The sequence below is a fragment of the Bubalus bubalis genome, chromosome 5 (assembly GCF_019923935.1).
Source record: "Bubalus bubalis isolate 160015118507 breed Murrah chromosome 5, NDDB_SH_1, whole genome shotgun sequence".
Taxonomy (NCBI): Eukaryota; Metazoa; Chordata; class Mammalia; order Artiodactyla; family Bovidae; genus Bubalus; species Bubalus bubalis.
The window spans coordinates 99,020,842-99,040,458 of NC_059161.1; the positions used below are offsets into that span (position 1 = coordinate 99,020,842).

Consider the following 19,617-nt stretch of genomic DNA (forward strand, 5'->3'; position numbering starts at 1 on the left):
CAGACTTTTATTTTCTTGGGCTCCAAAATCACTGCAGATGGTGACTGTAGCCATGAAATTAAAAGATGCTTGCTCCTTGGAAGAGATGCTATGACCAATCTAGACAACATATTAAAAAACAGAGACATTACTTTACTGACAAAAGTCCGTCTAGTCAAAGCTATGGTTTTTCCAGTAGTCATGTATGGATATGAGAGTTGGGCCATAAAGAAGGCTGAGTGCTGAAGAATTGATGCTTTTGAACTATGATATTGGAGAAGACTCTTGAGAGTCCCTCGGACTGCACAGAGATCAAACCAGTCAATCCTAAAGGAAGTCAATCCTGAATATTCATTGGAAGTATTAATGCTGAACCCAAAGCTCCAATACTTTTATCACCTGATGTGAAGAGTTGACTCATTTGAAAAGACCCTGATGCTGGGAAAGATTGAAGGCAGGAGGAGAAGGGGATGACAGAAGATCAGATGGTTGGGTGGCATCACTGACTGGATGGACATGAGTTTGAGCAAGCTCTGGGAGATGGTGAAGGACAGGTTTATGCAGTCCATGAGTTCGCAAAGAGTTGACACAACTGAGGGACTGAACAACAACAACAAATAAATTGCATTTATAGTCACCCTAGAGCATACATTCAGTGTATAAAAGCTGATCTAATCTTCCCATGCCAGATGAAGAAACTGAGGCCCTGGGAAGTAAAGAGATTTTTCCCAAGGGCACCTGGTGAAGTAGTGGCAGTGAGCACAGCTTAGTCAAGGTGGGCAATGGCCTCTATCCTGTTTCTTCTCTGAGTGGGATCAATTGTTAGTAAATCACAAGACCACAGAAAGTGAGTGTTGAAAGGAGAATTAGAGACCATCTAGTCTACTTCTCTTGTTGTAAAGTGAGAAAACTGAGGCTTTTGGCAGGGGAGCAGTGTATCCAAGGCCCATGCATAGTGATTTTATCATGTAACTGAGACTGAAAGTTGGTCCCCTGATGCTTAATTTTCAGGATGGCTAAGCTGGTCTGTTGCCTCTTCAGTGAATGAGAGGCCAGAGTCCAGGACTTTGCTCAAGGTTTTGATGGGATTTGGAAAATTTCCTTGTGGAAGCACTCAACACAAGCATTCAAGTTGTCTTTGTAGCCCCAGTAATAAGGTGATTGCATCATCCATATTCTCTCTACCAATGATCCTTCCATGGCAATGTAGCTGAGGCTGAGACCACAGGGCCAAAAAGCTAAGGATGTTCTCCATAGCGGATGATAAGTCATGTGTCTCTTTCCATGCATCATTCATTCAGCTGTCCATTCCTCTATTCCTTCATCCATCCATACACCATTCAACAAAACCTTAATCACCATTATCCCTGCCTTTGAGGAGCTCCCTGACTCTTGGGACAGTGAGACATGTAAAAAACTAATTAAGATACAAAATGTAATAAAGAGATAACTTAAGGTCCGTTGGAAAACCTTGAGAGGTATCATGTAATCTGTCTAGGGTAGAGAAAAGCAGGGAGGACAGAAAAGGCTTCCCATTGTTGTGATCATGTGTTGACTCTAGAAAGATGAGCAGGATATATTCAGATGGAAAACAAAAAGGAGGGAATGCATTCCAGGATGAGGGAACAACCTGAGGAAAGACACCTCTAAAATTTTATGAAAAATAGGACCATTTATTTTTAAAGTATTTGTATTTGTTTATACGTATGCAGATACAAAAGGAGTTATATATTAAAATGTTAGTAATACTTATTTCTGGTGGGTTATAGGTGACCTTCTCCAAGAAGGCAATGGCAACCCACTCCAGTACTCTTGTCTGGAAAATCCCATGGATGGAGGAGCCTGGTAGGCTGCAGTCCATGGGGTCGCTAAGAGTCAGACACGACTGAGTGACTTCACTTTCACTTTTCACTTTCATGCATTGGAGAAGGAAAAGGCAACCCACTCCAGTGTTCTTGCCTGGAGAATCCCAGGGACAGGGGAGCCTGGTGGGCTACCGTCTCTGGGGTAGCACAGAGTCGGACACGACTGAAGTGACTTAGCAGCATAGGTGACCTTCTAGGATTTAATTTTTTATTTTCATCCTTTTTTTTTTTTTCAGTAGTGAATGAGTGTCACTTGTGAAATAAAATAGCAATAAAAGTTAAAAACAGTTTAAACCTTTTTCAGAGGAGCTTCGTTACTGAAAGTCTTCTTTTCATATTGAAAGTCCCAAAGACGGTCATAAAGGTTTTTTGTCAGGAAAGACTTTCTGCCAAGTGTGAAAATTTTTATTTCATATAAAGCTTTCAGAAAAGATTTTATAGTAGATTTCTATGTATACACAAAGATTTCTTACAATTTGAAGAGGCAGAAAAACTCAAATAAGAGTGTTGAAACACAGCTATTCTTTCAAACATTTATTTAACAAATATACATCATGTATCCCTTTCAAGGTCTACAGAGAATTCAGACAAAGAGATCCCTTAAAGGACAGGTCATACAGATGAACATGAGCATAAGACAAGGCAGAGAAGGCCAAGGGCTGGGAGAGAGGTTGGCTGTGGCACTCTGGGAGTGATAAGAGTCAGAGAATGAACAATCCTGGACTTTCATGGATCACCACAACTATTCCCACCAGCATTACCTAAAATGACAGCAAATACCTACAACATTCAAAGTGAATTGCAGCCCATTAGTGGGTCATTTGCGCTCATCTCACACACTAGTAAAGTAATGCTCAAAATTCTCCAAGCCAGCCTTCAGCAATACGTGAACCGTGACCTTCCAAATTTCAAGCTGGTTTTAGAAAAGGCAGAGGAACAGAGATCAAATTGCCAACATCCACTGGATCATCAAAAAAACAAGAGCGTTCCAGAAAAACATCTATTTCTGCTTTATCGACTATGCCAAAGCCTTTGACTCTGTGGATCACAATAAACTGTGGAAAATTCTGAAAGAGATAGAAATACCAGACCATCTGACCTGTCTCTTGAGAAACCTGTATGCAGGTCAGGAAGCAACAGTTAGAACTGGACATGGAACAACAGACTGGTTCCAAATAGGAAAAGGAGTACATCAAGGCTGAATATTGTCACCCTGCTTATTTAACTTATATGCCGAGTACATCATGAGAAACGCTGGGCTGGAAGAAGCACAAGCTGGAATCAAGATTGCCAGGAGAAATATCAATAACCTCAGATATGCAGACAACACCACCCTTATGGCAGAAAGTGAGGAGGAACTAAAAAGCCTCTTGATGAAAGTGAAAAAGGAGAGTGAAAAAGTTGGCTTAAAGCTCAACATTCAGAAAACGAAGATCATGGCATCTGGTTCCATCACTTCATGGGAAATAGATGGGGAAACAGTGGAAACAGTGTCAGACTTTATTTTTGTGGGCTCCCAAATCACTGCAGATGGTGATTGCAGCCATGAAATTAAAAGACGCTTACTCCTTGGAAGGAAAATTATGACCAACCTAGATAGATAGCATATTCAAAAGCAGAGACATTACTTTGCCAACAAAGGTCCATCTAGTCAAGGCTATGGTTTTTCCAGTGGTCATGTATGGATGTGAGAGTTGGACTATGAAGAAAGCTGAGCACTGAAGAATTGATGCTTTTGAACTGTGGTGTTGGAGAAGACTCTTGAGAGTCCCTTGGACTGCAAGGAGATCCAACCAGTCCATCCTAAAGGAGATCAGTCCTGGGTGTTCATTGGAAGGAATGATGCTAAAGCTGAAACTCCAGTACTTTGGCCACGTCATGCGAAGAGTTGACTCATTGGAAAAGACCCTGATGCTGGGAAGGATTGGGGGCAGGAGGAGAAGGGGACGACAGGGGATGAGATGGTTGGATGGCATCACCAACTTGATGGACTTGGATTTGGGTAGACTCCAGGAGTTGGTGTGGACAGGGAGGCCTGGCTTGCTTTGATTCATGGGGTCACAAAGAGTCCAACACGACTGAGTGACTGAACTGAACTGAAGTGGGTTATTAAATCAGTTTAAATAGTCAAGCTAGAACTTTTTTTCACGTTTATGTAGGTTATTTATTTATGCATTTATTATTATAGTATAATGACATAGAACATCATATTAGTTTCAGGTGTGTATGTGTATGTGTGCTCAGTTGCTCAGTTGTGTCCAAGTCTTTGTGACCCCATGGACGGTAGCCTGCCAGATTCCTCTGTCCATGGGATTATCCTGGCAAGAATACTGGAGTGGGTTGCCATTTCCTCCTCCAGGAAACCTTCCCGACCCAGGGATTGAATTTATGTCTCCTGCGCCTCCTGCATTGGAAGGTGAATTCTTTACCACCTGAGCCATCTAGGAAGCCGTAGTTTCAGGTATGTAACACAGTTATTTAGTATTTGATATATGTTGTGAAATGCGTCTAGTTAACATCCACCCCCATACATAGTTATACATTTTTTAATCTTGTATTGAGGACTTCTAAGATTTACTCTCTTAGCAACTTTCAAATATACAATACAGTGTTATTAACCATATATGTCATGCTGTATTTACATCCCCATGATTTATTTTATAATTTGAAGTTTGTACCTTTAACCCCTTTCACCCATTTCAATACCTCCTACTCCTCACATCTGTTTTCTTTTTTAAACAAACTTTTTCTTTTGGAATAACTTCAGATCTACAGATAAATTGCAAAGATACTTCAGAAAGTTTTTGCATATTTTTACCCAGCTTTCCCTAAAATGTTAACATCTTCTATAACCATGGTACATTTATCAAAACTGAGAGATTAACATTGGCCCAATATTGTTAATGAAACTATAGATTTTATTTGGCTTCCATGTGTTCCTTCACTGATTTTTTTTCTGTTTTAGAATCCAACCCTGGATTATATTTGGGAGTTGAGTAAAAAGTGAAATTGTATAAACAATACAAAATATCAGGGTACATTGCTCAGATTAAGAATAAGTATTGTTGTGTGGAACTTGTTTCCATTACATGTACTATAGGTTGTAGTTTTACTGAAAGTGGCTGTTGAAAAAAGTAAGAGACATAGTGCTAAAAGACGCCAAAGAATTAAGCATTCTTGCCATTACGGAGATTAATATTCTAGTTAAAAGAGAAACTAAACATGTGAATACAATAACATGAACACTGGTGCAAAGTCAGAAAATGCAAAATAACACAGGACTGTAGAACTAAGAGAGGGCAGAGCAGAGTAGAGCGATCCTTTCATTCTGCCTACACTAATGTCCTGAACAGCCTTCTCCTTTGGAATAGAATGCAACTGGCCTCGTACATGTTGTTGAGTTGGATGGTGTTCTTGGATCAAGCAGGTGAATGGGATGCATCATAGAAACACACTATAAAACAGTAGCAAAACCTAGTACCACTCTCCCCAGGCCCTTCTCTTAGGCCTGGCTTTGTCCTTAGTGAATTAACTAATGGTTATAAAAGCAGTTGGTAAAATGCAGCTGATACATTTACTTTGAACAAGTCATTATCTCTTCTGGGCCTCAGCTTCCTCATCTGTACAATGGGGACATGACTCTTGCCCTGGCTCCCTCTCAGGGCTGTTGAGAGTATCAAGTGAGAAGAAAAATGTTGTATAAATTAGTAAGTAGTTATAAAGATCTATATAAAAATTATGATTTCTGATATGAATTTTCATTGGTATTATTCTTTTTCGTATGGTAAACATTTTGAGAACTAGGATCATATTACATATCTTCATAACTGTAGGTCCTATAACCATGCCTAGCCCCTCATGGCAGACTCATCTCTATGGAGACATAAAGACCTTGGCACATCTTCCCCTCCGTGGACTTGCAGATGTTCATGCAGTTCCCAAAAGTGTACCTCCCCCATCTTGTTCCTCCACCTAGCAGGGCAGAGTCAAGCTAGATTAGCTTTTACTGACGCTGCACATTTGGATCTCAGCCTGGACCTACCTACTTACTGGAGAACTACCCGTTTCAGTTTTTCTTATTTCTGGGAAGTAATCTAAATGTCCATTGATAGATGAATGGATAAAGTGGATGCCATATATACATACAATGAAATGTGAGTCAGCCATAAAGAGAATGAACTCTTGCCATTTGCAGCAACAGGAGTGGCCCTAGGGGGTATTAAATTAAGTGAAATAAGTCAGAGAGAAGAAGACAAATACTATTTAATCTCACATGTGGAGTCTCAAAAAAGAAAACCAAAACAAAACAGATTTACAGATCATTTTGTTGCATTTGACTGTCAGATTACTATGTAGTGTACCTGAAACTAACATGATATTATGTCAACTATACTTCAATAAAAAATATGAAAATAGTTTAATTCTTCAAAAAAGTTTCTAAGATATATACACACACCCCATACATATATATGAAAAATACTGAAAATCTCACCCAGTAAAGGCAAATCTTAACTATAACTGCATTTAAAAAAATTATATGGAGTAAAATGTGTAAAAGTCCAGTTCCTTTACCTCTCCCCTTTCAATTCCCAAGAGTAAGCACTGTTAGCAATTTTCCCTATATTTATACTGACATTTACCTCCATTTTGAAAAACAAAAAATAAGATCATAACAAAGTTCTCACAACTTGTTTTTTTGCACTCAACAACAATAAAGGGCATCTTTTTAGTATAGTATACAGAGATCCATCCAATTCCTGTTAATGTTGTATAGCATTCTGCTGTGTGGATATATCATTCAATTATTTAATTAGTCACCTATTGATGGATATTAGGTTGTTTCCAGATTTATGTATCCACAGTACTGTAATAAGCTTTCTTGAACTTTATGTATTTATGCTATTTTTTTTTCTTGGTAGGATGAACTCCTAAAAATGTGCTGTTTTTTTAAAAGATAAAAGATACATGTTTCTAATATTATTAGATGTTGTTAAGTACTTTCCAATAAGTTTATGTCAGTTTACACTTCCACCAATAGTGTATGAGTGTCCACATGATTGGCATTATCAATCATTGCAGTGTTTTTTTTTTTGGCCAAGCCACACCAGATCTCAGTTCCCTGACCAGGGATTGAACCCAAGCCATGGCAGTGAAAACCCAGAATCCTAACCACCAGGCTACCCGGGAACTCACTTAGTATTTTTTTAATCAATATTATTATTTTTTTTTTAGCTTTGTCTTTTATAGTGGAGTGTAATTGGTTAACAATTTGTATTAGTTTCAGGTGTACAGCAAAGTGATTCAGTTATAGTATATATGTATCTATTTTTTACTTTTTTACTTAAAAATTTTTATTTATTTATGGCTCTGTTGGGTCTTTGTTGCTGCATGAGGGCTCTCTCTCTGTTACAATGAGTGGGGGCTACTCTAGTTGCGGTGAGCAGGCTTCTTATTGTGGTGGCTTCTCTCAGTTGCAACCCCAGGCTCTAGGGTGTTGGGCTTCAGTAGTTGCAGCACACAGGCTCAGCAGTTGTGGCCCGCAGGCTCTAGAGCATGGGACTGGTAATTGTGGCCCATGGGCTTGGCTCCCCCCTGGTATGTGGGATCTTCCTGGATCAGGAATCGGACTGTGTCTCCTGCATTGGCAGGTGGACTCTCAACCACTGAACCACCAGGGAAGTCTCACATGTGTCTATTCTTGAGGAAAAGAGTTGGAGGGGGGAAGGGATAGTTAGGGAGTTTGGAATTAATATGTACATTCTGCTGTATTTAAAATGGTCTGTTGCTCTGTGGCAACCTACAGGAGGGGGATGGGAAAGGAGGTTCAAGAGGGAGGGGATATACGTATACCTTTGGCTGATTCCTGTTGATATATGGCAGGAAACAACAGAATATTGTAAAGCAATTATCCTCCAACTAAAAATGAATAAATCCAGGAGCCACAACTACTGAGCCCACGTGCTGAGCGTGTGGTCTGCGACAAGAGAAGCCACTGCAATGAGCAGCCTGTGCACCACAACTAGAGAGCAGCCCCTGCTCTCTGCAACTAGAGAAAAGCCCGCATGGCAACAAAGACCCAGCACAGCCAAAAGATAGATAAATAAATAAGTTATAAAAGGGATAACCAACAAGGACCTACTGTATAGCACAGGGAGCTCTGCTCAATATTATAAATGGGAAAAGAATGAATAAATATTCTTAATCCTATCAGACTGAATGTGGCAGAAATGATTGATTGGCTCACTCAACATCCCATGCAACTGCTTCTGGTATGTCTTCCTGAATTGGAGACTGGAAACACAAATAATATTTCCCAGACTGTTTCCAGCTAAGACCACAAATCAGATATACCTTGGTAAGACCTGAGTTTGGAACTGAGTTAAGTACGGAGAGAGGCAGAGCATAATGCAACCATTTGTGCTGAGATGAAGTGCAGGAGATGTCATGGTTCTGGAGTCAGCAGTTCTAAGAGAGGCTTTCTGATTGTGGGAGGGCCACAGCTCCCTTGGTGGCTCCCACCAGTAGGACCTGGGAGTCCCTCCTGAAAGCTCAGCCTGGAGTCTTTAGCATTGCCAATGATTCTTCAGATGATTTCATACCCTGAAATAAATATTCTTATGCTTTCTTTTTATCCATTATCTACAGTAGATCCTATATATTTTTTCTTATTATATTCAGCTATGTGACACTGTCAAATTATTAAACTCTTTGGGACCCAGCCTTCTTTTTTATATATATAAAAAAAGAGATAGATAATAATGTCTATCTATGGGAATGTTGTGAGGGTTAAAAGTCAGTAAGTGACTAAGTTACTCTGGGTTCACCAAGACTTGTAGATAGTGGGTCTGTTTTCTCTTCCTTCTGTTTAGACTTACTCATGTTGTAAAAGCCAGCTCAAATGCCATCTCTTAATACCCCTGGGGAGGCAAAATTATTGTTGTCTTCTCCAGGCTTTCACTACATTTAACTAATTCCTTTACAGGTCATAACATGTTTTAGAAAGGCAATGCCAAAGAATGCTCAAACTACTGCACAATTGCACTCATCTCACAAGCTAGTAAAGTAATGCTCAAAATTCTCCAAGCCAGGCTTCAGCAATATGTGAACCATGAACTTCCTGATGTTCAAGCTGGTTTTAGAAAAGGCAGAGGAACCAGAGATCAAATTGCCAACATCCGCTGGATCATGGAAAAATCAAGAGAGTTCCAGAAAAACATCTATTTCTGACTTATTGACTATGCCAAAGCCTTTGACTGTGTGGATCACAATAAACTGTGGAAAATTCTGAAAGAGATGGGAATACCAGACCACCTGATCTGCCTCTTGAGAAATTTGTATGCAGGTCAGGAAGCAACAGTTAGAACTGGACATGGAACAACAGACTGGTTCCAAATAGGAAAAGGAGTTTGTCAAGGCTGAATATTGTCACCTTGCTTATTTAACTTCTATGCAGAGTACATCATGAGAAACGCTGGACTGGAAGAAACACAAGCTGGAATCAAGATTGCCGGGAGAAATATCAATAACCTCAGATATGCAGATGACACCACCCTTATGGCAGAAAGTGAAGAGGAACTCAAAAGCCTCTTGATGAAAGTGAAAGTGGAGAGTGAAAAAGTTGGCTTAAAGCTCAACATTCAGAAAACGAAGATCATGGCATCTGGTCCCATCACTTCATGGCAAATAGATGGGGAAACGGTGGAAACAGTGTCAGACTTTATTTTTGTGGGCTCCAAAATCACTGCAGATGGTGACTGCAGCCATGAATTAAAAGTTGCTTACTCCTTGGAAGGAAAGTTATGACCAACCTAGATAGCATATTCAAAAGCAGAGACATTACTTTGCCAACAAAGGTTCGTCTAGTCAAGGCTATGGTTTTTCCAGTGGTCATGTATGGATGTGAGAGTTGGACTGTGAAGAAGGCTGAGCGCCAAAGAATTGATGCTTTTGAACTGTGTTGTTGGAGAAGACTCTTGAGAGTCCCTTGGACTGCAAGGAGATCCAACCAGTCCATTCTGAAGGAGATCAGCCCTGGGATTTCTTTGGAAGGAATGGTGCTAAAGCTGAAACTCCAGTACTTTGGCCACCTCATGCGAAGAGTTGACTCATTGGAAAAGACTCTGATGCTGGGAGGGATTGGGGGCAGGAGGAGAAGGGGATGACAGAGGATGAGATGGCTGGATGGCATCACTGACTCGATGGATGTGAGTCTAGGTGAACTCTGGGAGTTGGTGATGGACAGGGAGGCCTGGCGTGCTGGGATTCATGGGGTTGCAAAGAGTGGGACATGACTGAGTGACTGATCTGATCTGATCTGATTCATATATGTGTTTGTCTCTCCAAGTATCTTTTTGAGCTCTTTGAGGGCAGGGATGCTCATGATCTAGCTCTTTATTTTCAGGCCCTGACACAGAGCAGGGGATGAGTGAACTGTGTTGGTTGAATGAATTAACCCTAGCCTTGCCTCACTGACCTCCTCAGTATCCCACCCCTTGATGCAACCATCAACTCTTAATGACCCCATTGGTATCTTAGACTAGGATCACTTGGCTACAAGGAACTGGAAGCCTTTTAAATGAGCTCAAGCAAAGATGGGTATATGGGTAAGCTTTAGGTGCTGCTGCTGCTGCTGCTAAGTCGATTCAGTCGTGTCTGACTCTGTGCGACCCCATAGATGGCAGCCCACCAGGCTCCCCTGTCCCTGGGATTCTCCAGGCAAGAACACTGGAGTGGGTTGCCATTGCCTTCTCCATTGTGTGAAAGTGAAAAGTGAAAGTGAAGTCTCTCAGTCGCGTCCGACTCTTAGCGACCCCATGGACTGCAGCCTACCAGGCTCCCCCATCCATGGGATTTTCTAGGCAAGAGTACTGGAGTGGGGTGCCGTTGCCTTCTCCAAGCTTTAGGTGCAGGAAACAAAAATCACCATAGCTATTGTAAGTAGAAAATGATGTAAGGAAAAATGAGGTACTTATAAAAGTTGTTGTAAATTAGGAGTAATAAGTTGTAGGCTGGACCTTTAGGAATAACTCTCAGAATAACACTGCCAAACTGACTTGCCGGTGGAGCTGCCACTTTTGTATAATTAGGGAGCAAGGGGATTAGGAGCCCACCAATGGAGCTACAGATTTTCAATAATATACAACATAGCTGCAACTGAGGGATCGGGGTGCTATCGCTGCTGCTGTGACAATAACTACCTCTAGATAATCACAAAATTAGTGATTAGCCACTGAGATACTGTTACAGAAAAACCCAGTCTCTATAACCGTTCTTTCCAGCAGCTGTAGCCAAAGCATCAGGAAGATGATCTGCCTCACTTCTGTCTTCTCAAATTTTCATGAGTGCCTTTAACTCGTGGACATTTCTTTCCTGCCACTCCTGTATTAGTTTTCTCTTGCTCAGTAAATTATCACAAACTTACTTTGTGGCTTATAACAACACATATTTATCATCTTAGTTTCTGTGGGTCAGAAGTCTGTGGATGACTTAGGTAGGTCCTTTCCTCAGGGTCTCTCAGAAAGCTATAATCATGGTGTTGGAGGTTTTTATTATCATCAGAGGCTTCCAAGCTCCCTCAAGTTGTTGGCAGAATTAATTTCCTTGTGGCTTCAGAATTCCTGGTGACAGAAGGAGACTGAGAATGAGTCTGCCTGGAATCAGATGTACTAAGAGCACCTGGGGATAGTGACTGTATAGAAATGAGCTCAGTTAGTGCTTAGCTCTTGACTTCTAAATACTATTCTTAATGAAAAGAGTAAGAACTCTTTGGAGACATGACTTGTTTGAGGACTGGTTCAAAGAAAGTACAAGAGCCTAGAGCATCTTGGGGCAAAAACCAAGGAAGTGCTCAGAGAATGATACGGACATGTCAAAAGGATGAGTGGTATAACTATTTTGGAAGACAGTTTAGTGATTCTTATTAAGTATGCATTTAAGCCTACAACCCACCCATTTCACATCCAAGAGAACTGAAAATATATATCCCCATAAACACTTGTACGTGAACGATCACAGTAGCTTTATTCATAACAGCCAAAATCTTACAATGACAATCAATAGTTAAATGGATAAACTTGTGGTAGTATTGGGTTGGCCAAAAAGTTCATGTGGATTTTGGGGGGATATTACAGAAAATCCAAATGAGCTTTTTGGCAACTCAGTACATCCATACAATGGAATATTGCTGCTGCTGCTGCTAAGTCACTTCAGTCGTGTCCGACTCTGTGCGACCCCATAGATGGCAGCCCACCAGGCTCCCCTGTCCCTGGGATTCTCCAGGCAAGAACACTGGAGTGGGTTGCCGTTTCCTTCTCCAATGCATGAAAGTGAAAAGTGAAAGCAAAGTCGCTCAGTTGTGTCCGACCTTTAGCATGGACTGCAGCCTACCAAGCTCCTCTGTCCATGGGATTTTCCAGGCAAGAGTACTGGAGTGGGGTGCCACTGCCTTCTCCACAATGGAATACTACTCAGCAATAAAAAGGAAGTACTGACTGACACATGAACAACATGGATGATCTCAAAATATTATGCTGAATGAAAGAAACTAGACACAAAGGAGTACCTATTTACTGAAATTTTAGAATAGGCAAAATTAAGTTACAGTGATAGTAAGCAGACCATCAGTTACCATGGTGGGGGAGAAGTAAGGATTGACAGTAAAGGGGCACAAGGGAACTTTCTGGGTCAGAATGGGTGTAGAAGTGGTTACAAGGGATATACGTATGTCATAAATCATCAAGCTAAACACTTAAAACAGGTGCATTTCTACTATACGTAATGTATTCCTTGATAGCTCACATGGTAAAGAATCCAATGCAGGAGACCCTGGTTCAATTCCTGGGTCGGGAAGATCTGGTGGAGAAGGGATAGGCTACCCACTCCAGTATTCTTGGGCTTCCCTGGTGACTAAGCTGGTAAAGAATCCACCTGCAAGGAGGGAGACCTGGGTTCAATCCCTAGGTTGGGAAGATCCCCTGGAGAAGGGAAAGGCTACCCACTCCAATACTCTGGCCTGGAGAATTCCATGGACTATACAGTCCAAAGAGTCTACAAAGAGTTGCATATGACTGAGTGACTTTCACTTTCACTTTTATACCTCAATAAAGTTGATTTTAAAATTTGGGCAGAAGATCTGGACACTTCACAAAACAGGATATCCAAATGACCAACAAACTTATGAACAAGTTCTCAACCTCATTAGTAATCATAGGAATGCAGATAAACACAATAATGTGAAATCACTACACGCCCACTGAACGATTAAAATAATAAAGACTGATAATACCAAGTATTGGTGGGGATGTGAAACAGCTGGAATTCTCATAAACTGCTGGTGGTTGTGTAAATTGGTTCAACTATTTTGGAAGATAGGTTTGGCATTATCTTCTAAACTGGTTTTATAATGTGAACCTTTAAAAGAAACCCACTTAGTCTGTGGCAGATGTCTCGCACTTGTCACATTCCTTTAACCCTCATCTGATTTCAGCTGAAAACTGTGGAAAACAGTTCCAGCTCTCCTCATGGTGCTAGTGTGTCACCTCACATCTTTCCTTATTTTGCCTCAGGACCTTCTCTGATACCTGTAGACCCACAAGCAAAGTCACAAGGCCTTTGGGAGTCAGCTTCTCTGGGGATAATGTCATTCAATGAGGGATGGAAGCCAGTGGATAAAAGCTCTTATCTTTCAGTGGTTCTAATCTGGGAGACATTCTGTATGTTTCTCTGAGGTTATGGTGGAAGTGAGACCCTCCATAACACGCTCTCCATTGGCTTTCCCTTCCCCTTGTCTCATTTCTGTTTTCTTAGCATCACCTGCTAAATAAACTGAACCCAAGTATTTATCTCAGGCTCTTTTTTTTTTTTTTTTTAAATCTAAACTTAGGTAGTTGATACCAGAAGTGACCTCAGGGTGAACACCCTCAGGAGAGTTTCTGAAAGTGAATCACTTACTGATCAGATGACAACAAGGACTCTTGATGATAAGTTGAGCAATGATAGCCCCTGATATGCTGTTCGGTCACAATGACTAAGCTCTTAACCAGTGGGAAACTAGAAGTGCAAGTGGAAGGAGTATGTCAGAATATGTAGTAGCTTTAGCACAGAGATTCTCAGCTATTTAAAAAAAATTTTGCTCCCTAAGGAGAAAAATTAATTTGAAGAATTCTTGGTGGGAGGTAGGCAAAAGAGGTGACGCTGATCAAAAGATACAGACTTCTAGTTGTTCAGTTGCTAAATTGTGTTTGACTCTTTGTGACTCCATGGACTGCAGCAGACCAGGCTTCCCTGTCCTCCACTATCTCCCAGAATTTTTTCAAACTCATGTCCATTGAATTGATGATGCCATCCAACCATCTCATCCTCTGTCGTCCCCTACTCCTCCCGATCTCAAACTTTCCCAGCATCAGGGTCTTTTCTAATGAGTCAGCTCTTTGCATCAGGTGGCCAAAGTATTGGAGTTTCAGCTTTAGCCATTAGTCCTTCCAATGAATATTCATGGTTGATTTCCTTTAGGATTGACTGGATTGATCTTCTTGCATCCAAGGGACTCTCAAGAGTCTTCTCCAGCACCACAATTTGAAAGCATCAATTCTTTGGCACTCAGTCTTGTTTCGAATTGTGGCAATGGAATCACCAATTTTTCTGCGCTCAGCCTTCTTTGAACTTCCCAGGTGGCTCAGTGGTAAAGAATCCACCTGCCAATGCAGGAGACACAGGAGTCTCAGGTTTGATCCCTGCATAGGAAGATCCCTTGGAGTAGGAAATGGCAACACACTCCTGTATTCTTGCCTAGAAAATTCCATGAACAGAGGAGCCTGGTCGGCTGCAATCCATGGGGTTATAAAAAGTTAGACACGACTAACTTTTGGTCCAACTCTCACATCCATACATGACTACTTGAAAAAAACATAGCTTTGACTATATGGACCTTTGTCAGCAAAGTGATGTCTCTGCTTTTTAATACACTGTCTAGTATGAAAAAGCAAAAAGACTTCTAGTTACAAGACAAATGAGTCTAGGGAATGTAATGTATAGTATGATGACTATAGTTAAGCATACTGTTTTGTATATATCAAAGTGGCTGAGAGTAGATCTTAAAAGTTCTCATCATAAGAAACAAAAATTATAACTATATATGGTGATGGATGTTAACTGAACTTATGGTGGCAATTATTTCATAATATATACATGTATAAAATCACTATGTTGTATACCTAAAATGAATATAATGTTGTATATAAACCATAATTCAATAAATTATCTCTAGCTAGGGAAATGAAATACTAAAAACCAAGAGTTGAGCTTTGGAGGATACAAACCATTATAAAAGCTTAGGTGTTTTTTTGCCCACATAAGAACAAGTTTTCACTTCCTTGGGGAAGATATGATCAACATTAAGATTGTGTGCCCTAGAACTTGAATGATATTATAATTCTTGGAATTGGCTGGATTTTGTTAGATAGCATAAAAGACAATTTCAGATTCAGGTCATCCACCTATCAACTCAGGGCATGTATGAGATCCCAGAAAACGTCCATGAAAGATTTTTTAAAAATCCTTTTTTCCCTGCAGCTAGAGAGGAGAGTATGCTGAAAATCAGGCCTGGAATGTAATACTTGGTGTGTCAGTCAAGAACCCTTGACTGTTCTTATTCAAAAACCAGTTCCCATAGGTAGGGGGTGGAACTCTGAGGCCTGAGACATTTGGGAGGATGCAGCTGAGAGCCTTGTACCTCTAACAAGGAGTCCCTCTCACTTGTTAGCACAGAGCAGTCACCCTTGATTTGAGACTGTTAGTTTCCCATTGCTGCTGTAACAAACTATCACAATTGTAGTGGCTTCATACAACAAACATTCATTATTTTATAGTTCTGTGGTCCAGAAGTCCAAAATAAGTGTCACTGGGCTAAAATCTAGTTGTTGGCAGGGCTCTGTTAGTTTCTGGAGGCTCCAAGGAATAATCTGTTTTCTTGTCTTTTCCAGTTTTTGTTTTTATTCCTTACCTGGTAGCTCTCTTCCTGTCTTCAAAGGGTGAGTGGAGTGCTTCTAACACTGAATCACATCTCACATCTCACATCTGGCCTCTTATGTAGTCTAATCTACTGCTTCCTCACTCTTCTGTCTACTTTTCCCATTTTTATGGATCCTTGTGATTACACTTAATCGACCTGGACATTCCAGAATAACCTCATCTCAAGACCTTTAATTAATCACACTTGCAAAATCCCTTTTGTGAAAGGAAGTAACATATTCATAGGTTCTGGGGATTAGGACGTGAACATTTTTAGGGAGCCATTATTCTGCCCACCACTGAGACTATCCAAAAATAGTTTAGAATTAATTTACTGGGTTATGATCTTGGGTTAAGTTACTTAACCCCTCTGAACCTCAGTTTCCTCACCAATAAAATGGAGGGGTGGAGGATAACAGTAGACAATCTCAGAGGGTTGTTAGAGGTTTAAAAGAGATGGGTGCTTAGAACAGTTATCTGGCACATGGTAAGTACTATATGATCATTTATTAACTACATTTTTATAACATATTATGTGTCAGGCATATTCTAGATACTGGGGATATGGATAGTATGGGTAGGAATATAACTTGCTCTAAAGGAGCTCAGGGAGTCACATACAGAAATACAGTTACTACACTGTCTTCTACATGCCATAAACGGCATGAAGTACTATAAGATGACAACATTGTGAAGGCTCAGAGAAACTTAAGAAATATTAATTGAAAGAACAAAGGAACAGGACGTTTGTGCTGGGCTTTGTAGAATGAATAGGCTTTGGCCAGTGAGATAAAAGAGAAGGGCTATAGATATGAAGAAATGTACGTTCAAAGAACATTAAGTAGCATTTCAGTGTGGCTGGAACAAAGGATATACCAAGTGAGATGAAGGAAGACAAGCTGGTGTAAGCACCAAGGTTGTACAGTGCTAAATTAAGGAGTTTAGATTTTATCCTGAAAGCATCAAAACCCTTTCAGAGTATTTAAACAGGGGAAGGCATCAGATTTGTGGTTTTAAAAGGATACTCTGGTTTGGGAGAGAATGGATACATGTATACGTATGGGTGAGTCCCTTTGCTGTTCACCTGTAACTATCACAACATTGTTAATCCTCTATACCCCAAGACAAAAAAAAAAAAAAAAAAAAAGAATAATCTGGTTATTAAGAATGGATTGAATCTGGAGACTGAAAGCTGCTCCAATTGTCTAGGTGATGGTGGTGCGTGAAGAGAAGGGCAACAACTTGAGAAATATGTGTTGGAGAAGGAAATGGCAACCCACTCCAGTGTTCTTGCCTGGGGAATCCCAGGGACGGGGGAGCCTGGTGGGCTGCCATCTATGAGGTCGCACAGAGTCGGACACGACTGAAGCGACTTAGCAGCAGCAGCAGCTACAAAGACGGTGACCAATTTGATGAGTGCTCAGCGAGGAAGAATGGGGGCTAAGTTCAGGTTTCTGGGTCAGTGAACTGCTGAATGACGGTCCATTCTCTAAGATCAAGAAGTAATGTGAGTCACAATTTTGTGGGGAAATGGTGGTAGGAATAGCCAGCATTCCAAACGACTTAATACGTGTTAAACTGCACTTAACTATTATTACGGAAAGGATACACAGGTACTACTTACAGAGAAACTATGGCTTAGAAATGTTCAAGTCGTATCACTAACATTTGTATAGCTGAAATTTGAAACAAAGCAATCTGATTCCAAACTCTTCCTCGCTAATGTTAAACGTTTCAGTTTTGGTCGTGTGGAATCTGACGTACAAAGCGGGTATGCAAACACTGCACTGGAAAATAGAGGAGGCACTGGCAAACAATCCGAGCTCAGGCAAAAGGTTTGCGTTGAATGTAGCCTCCTTGATAGGGAAAAACTAGGAAAAGAAGCCCATTCTTTTTCTGTCAGTACAATTGAAACCTCCCACCGCGCCACCCCACCCGTCCCCGCCCCAAATCCAGTATAATACACGTCTGGCTCTGAGGTCATAGGAGATGGGGAAGTTTCCAAATTCAGCGCTTGGCACCGAGCTAGCGGATGCGGAGAAGACCATAAGACTAGTGGGTGAGCCATATTCTTCGACCATAACGATACCACTAACAACCCTGAAATCGGCCCAAAGCCTTCCGCCTCGAAAGATCCCGAAGCAGTAAACCTTGCGCGGTCAGAGAAGAGACGCGAGCGCAATGACGTCACGCGGCAGCCGGGTGCCTTCCCCAGTCTCTGGCGTCATGCGCCGATGACGTAATTCCAGGAGCTGGCCGTCCCCCCCCCCCCCCCCCCCCCGCCCCCAGGCCTGGGTTGGCCTCGCTCACGTGGGTCCGTCCTGCCCTCCCCGCCCCCTCCCACCTGCGGGAGGTGGGGCGGGCCGGGACTCCGCCGGCGCCTGTGCCTCACGGGGGAGGGGCGGGGGCTGGTGGGCGAGGCGGTCCTCCCGGCCAGCGGCGTACAATAGCTCGGCTGAGGTGGGGGAGGCGGCTCAGCGGCCTCTGCAGTTGGAGTCCAAGGTGTGGGTAGCACCGTAGACGGCCCCTCACGATTTCGCCCCCACACCCCTTTCCCCCTCTGCTCGTCTGTGGTGCCTTCCTCACCGACTCTGCCGTCCTGCCCCAGACGCTTTTTTCCCTCAGACTTTTTACCCCTCTTTCACGGAGCCCCGCGCTCTCGAGAGCCCCTCAAAGAACTCTGTCTCTCCACCTCCTCCCCCAGAGGCCACCCGAGCTCCTCACATCTCCGAGCAAGCGCCCCCCTGAGCCGCGTCGCCTAGGTCCCTCCGCCTCCCCGACTCCAGCCACGGTCGCTGACCCCCTCCCCGCCTTCCTCGCCCTGTCCTGAGGGGACTCCCCGGCACGAGCGGGTGGGGAGGCTCCGGGCAGGCGGCGGCGGCGGGCGGGAGAAAGTGAAGCGGCCCCTTGCGCACACTCGAGCGCTCACTCTGCGGCTCGGCCGCGGACACCGGGGTGGAGAAGGAGGAGGAGCCGAGTCGAGCCGAACAAGCGCGGACGGTGAGAGCCGGCCTCCCGCCCTGTACCCCTGGCGTCGCGGGCTGCGGGGAGACGGCGCCGGGGTGGGGGAGGCGCGGGGTGGGGGTTCCGGGACCCATTCATTCCCCGCCGCGGCCGGGCGGATGCGGGCGCCAGGTGAGGGAAGGCGGGGGCGCCTCTTGAGAGGCTCGCCGTTTCTGTCGGACCAACAAAGGCCCCCTGTGTAGTTACCCGCGCGGCCGCGGGTCTCTGACGCCTGGGGACCCAGAGATCCCGGGGAAGTCAGCGGAGGGGAGACCTCGCAGGTCCGGCTCCGGGAGCGACTGCCTCCTGAACTTTGTGGTCCTCGGATCCTAACTCTGGACCGCGTAGAGGGACCTAGCAAGGCGGCGACAGGTTCATTGTGCACGAGAAAAGTCACCTTTGTCCTGGCAGTGGGGATCACCTATAGAGTTGAACTCCTTGAAAAGTACGAGTGGACAGTGCTTGACTTATGCCGCCCCTCCCCCGCCCCGGGAATACTCTTAACCTGTGGAGTTAAAACACGGGGAGACGAGATTTATTTTTTACATTTCTTATCCTACTTCAAAAGACGTGATTATTATAGCCTTTACTGTCTTGAATATTTTCACAGCAAACAGTGCTGGGAGTGTTTTGGAAGAACACTTGAGAAGTTTTGGGTGTTGAGAGCAAAGTGCTTTTTGTTTGTTCAGCCCTTTGGATTACTGTCTAACGCTTTCCCTCCCAGGACTGTGAAAGGTGATGAGAAGGGTTAGTAGTATGGTTA

General features: G+C 42.8%; 1 protein-coding gene across 3 annotated transcripts in view; it reads left to right on the top strand.

Moving 5' to 3' along the window:
* The first annotated feature begins 18,368 nt into the window (after positions 1–18,368).
* The window catches only part of PAK1 (p21 (RAC1) activated kinase 1), a 161,935-nt gene continuing 160,686 nt past the window's right edge, over positions 18,369–19,617 (top strand). For all 3 annotated transcript variants that reach the window (XM_025286269.3, XM_025286270.3, XM_044943448.2), the window contains exon 1: positions 18,369–18,851. The gene's annotated coding sequence lies outside the window, so the exon portion shown is untranslated. The remainder of the gene's footprint in view (positions 18,852–19,617) is intronic.